Source organism: Artibeus jamaicensis, unplaced genomic scaffold (assembly GCF_021234435.1).
Source record: "Artibeus jamaicensis isolate MK-2021 breed Jamaican fruit bat unplaced genomic scaffold, CSHL_Jam_final scaffold_3222, whole genome shotgun sequence".
Lineage (NCBI taxonomy): Eukaryota > Metazoa > Chordata > Mammalia > Chiroptera > Phyllostomidae > Artibeus > Artibeus jamaicensis.
Window position 1 is genome coordinate 2658007 of NW_026522038.1, and position 3598 is coordinate 2661604.

Sequence of the window (3598 nt, forward strand, 5' to 3'; positions counted from 1 at the left end):
TTTCTAAATCTGTAACATGGTAAAAGACAGCAGCATTTTATTGGCAGTTCATTCCTAGCCCCAGTATTAGAGGATGTTGAGCAGCTGAGGTGGCCCATTACTTTCAGTAAAGACCCCCAGACCACCCCACTTGGAACTGATTTCAAAGAAGTTTTCTCTGCTCCCAGGTCATCCAGTACTGTTTTCTTATGTTGGAGGATAATCTGCCATCCACCAGTTAGGAAATGAGATCTTAAAGCTTCATATACTATTAGACCTATTGGGAATTCTGGGTTAACTTTAGCTTTTCATTGCCTTGCATATGTATTTGTTGACTTCCTCCTAAGAGTTTTATCACATTCCCTTGTAGGTATGGACTCTATCTTATTTACCTGTACATCTCATCAAAGCCTAAAACATTGATTTACATATAGAAGGTATCCAATAAATCTTTTGTGAATTAAAAATAAATTGTTAAATAAGATTAAAAGAGATTATCACTGATAAATATTTTTCTATATAACATTATTTCATAATGTTAATTGAGAGAACCATTTACTTAGCTCATGATTCTGTTATGCTGGACTCAGCTGAGTGGTGTCGGCTGGCATGTGTATCTGCAGCCAACTGGCAAGTATACTGAGGACTGGGTGGTCCAGGGTGTGGGGGCAACTTTGCCCGCAGGTCCCCCCATCCACCATGGATGAAAATAATACTGCCAAGACATGATCTGCTTGGGGAGGAAAGGTAGTCAGTCTCTCACAGGAGAACCAAGAGCCTTTTCCTCAATGGGCTTTTATTAGGTTCGTTTTGCACAAGAATACAGATCAAACAATAGATAGCATTCAAAGAACTATGAGGGCTTATTCTCAGTCAGAGTCAGATAGCTAAAGAGCCATAAAACTTTGAGGAACAAACTTCTTGCTTGGACCCTTATCATTTAAATGAGAGCATTCTAAACAAAGCAGGTTTCACAGGATTTTACATATTCTTTCTTAGGCCTGATCACCCCAGATCTCACTCTAGCCAGCAAAGGGCTGCACTGCCTCCCCCATCATAGGTTTTTATGCTTAAGTGGATTAGAGCCAGGAAGCGCTTCTCCCAGAGGACATGGGGACTCAGGCTATGTCAGAATAGGTGGGGGGCGAGGGTCATCACTCCCTCTTTGTTGCAGCCCCCAAGTCCTTCCATGAAGGCCTCCCAAGTGATCATGTCTGGCTTAGGTTGCCCCCCCTTTGAGGGGTCTTACCCATCTTTGACTAACTGATCAGATGTTGGGGGCAGAGATGGATGAAGCAGAAGGAGTGCTGCTGCCAAGGAGATCAGCTTTGTCTCCTCAGTGGCTCACAGTCCAGAGGTTGCTCACTCAGCCTTACTCATGGGGGGTAGTTACAGCTCCTGAAACCAGGTAGAGTGGTTCCCAACACCAGGGGACCCCTAGTCCTGGGACAATTTATTTCAGTACCACATTGTCTTTCATCCTCCATCAGGATAGACTGCATTTGTTCTCATGCAGTGGCAGGATCCAAAGCAGAGCAGAACTGTCCAAGGAAATCTAGGCCCAGAACTGGAGTACACTCATTTCACAGTTCTCTATTGGCTAAAGAGAACCATGAAGCCAGACCAGATTTAAGGGATGGAGAAAGAGACTCCACCTCTTTTTGGCAGGAGGAGTTGCATAGTTTTATTGCAAAAGACATGCATACAGGGAAGAGTAAAAATTTAAGTATATTTTTGCAATCAATTTATCACAAGCATTCTTCACATACAAACATCTATCACCAGAGAAATGGTATGGAGTTCTCACACTTAACCATTTCCATTTCAGAATTTCTACAAGAGGTATAACTTTCCCATTGTTTTGTTCTTTAAACAAGTATTTTTGTTGTTGTTGTTGTTAATCTTACAGATAGCACCATTATATCTTAAATCTTTCAATGTATTTGTTTTTCAACAAATGTTTGTTGAGCAAAAGGTACCTTATGCAGGTACCTTAAGTTCTAGGGAAACTAACAAGATGGCTCCTTGGAAGGTTCAGAGGGAAGTAATCACATCAGGTTGTATTTTCCTGCGCTCTGAGAGCATAACAACAGAGATGAAGAAAATTAGCCCTGAGATAGAGATGGCTTCCCCAAGGGAGCAGTGATAAAACTGAATCTTAAACAGCAGATTGGAGTTCACCTAGAAGAAACAATTGACAGCTCACTCGGGCTCAGCAAAGGCTGGGCTGGGACTAGCCTGATGGTTCTGGTGTCAGGAAGTAATAAGGATGAATTATAGAAAACAACCAGACGATAATGGACTCTAAACCTCCTCCTAGGATGTTAGATTTTTATCTTTCAATTAATGAAGAAGAGTTAAGGAATGACTGGGCAATGGAGTCGTATGGTCAGTTTTGCATGTTACAAGAATAATTGCAACAGCAGTGCCAGCAAAGAACTAAAGAGGAAAAAGAGTAAAAATTTAGAAAACTAAGTTCATAAGGGCATATAGCTCAGATAAATATGCAACTCTAGTCAGAAAGCAGAGATTAGGTCTATTTAACAGCATAGAGGTCAGGAGACTTAATAATCATGTAAAGAAATTAAAAAATTGATTTTGAGCAGTCAGTCGCTATTCTATAGAGAATATCACACACAAAAAACCCTCAGTTAGCTGTAGCAAAGGGCAGGGGTTTAGGTTAGTTGGAACAAAAGGTGGGAGTTATAGTCCTTTTTGCTGGAAAGATACAAAGCAGTGACATGCAGACAGACCATATGGTAAATGGCTGGATATCCTCTCTACTTAGTATTTCTCAATTCTGTAGAAAGTGTAATTACTACATTTGGAGGTTCATACTTTCAGGAACCGTTCCTTACCGTGCTGCGGGGGTGGGGGGGAAGCCTCAGTATGCTGACATGCTCATCCAGTTGCTCTGCCTTCACTTGGGGTTGAATATTTTTTTTAGTGGGACACTTGTGGGCAGCTGAAAACCTCAGCCAGGCTTTTATAATCAGAAGACAGACTGAGAGATAGCAAGTACCTGCATGTCCTGCGCCTGCCTACCCTTGAGGATTCACCTAAACCATGTTTGCACATTTCTTGCACACCCCGCCTCTTGGCCCAGGTCCCTGTTGCCCATGCTGCTCTCTCTGCCTGGGAAGATCTCTTCCCACCTGCTCCAGCTGGTTAACTTCCACTCTGCTTGCAAAGGATGTAGCTCCAACAATTCTTTCCTACCCCAAAACTATATGTAGTTTGTTTCATTATAGACGTTCTTAAATCAGCATTCCCTCCCTGCAGAACACAGTTCTCCATTTGTACAACGTGATATTTGTAGGGGTTTTTTCGTTTGTTTGTTTTTCCCAAATGAGTCAGAACTTAATTGTTGACATCAAGACCAGTGCCAGTGACTCTAGTCTGAGAAATCATCATCCCCAAGTGATATTTGTTATGACCCACTTCTGTCATGGACTGAAAGCTTCATCCAGGCAGGCTATGCTTTGCTTTCTGACGTCTTCCTGTTGCCTCCCAAGTGCTTACCATATAGTAGGTGCTGGCCAGGTCTGGGTGGTTCACGAGTGAATGCGTGAATTAATGAGCAGTTAATTGTGGGGTTTTTTTTCAAAAAAGAATAGGA

The 3598-nt window shown here is 42.1% G+C and overlaps 1 non-coding gene across 1 annotated transcript; it reads right to left on the reverse strand.

Moving 5' to 3' along the window:
- Positions 1–3329: 3329 nt before the first annotated feature.
- LOC119043830 (small nucleolar RNA SNORD52) lies at positions 3330–3397 on the reverse strand. The gene has a single exon (XR_005081490.1). It is a non-coding gene; the product is annotated as a small nucleolar RNA SNORD52 (small nucleolar RNA).
- Positions 3398–3598: the final 201 nt, after the last annotated feature.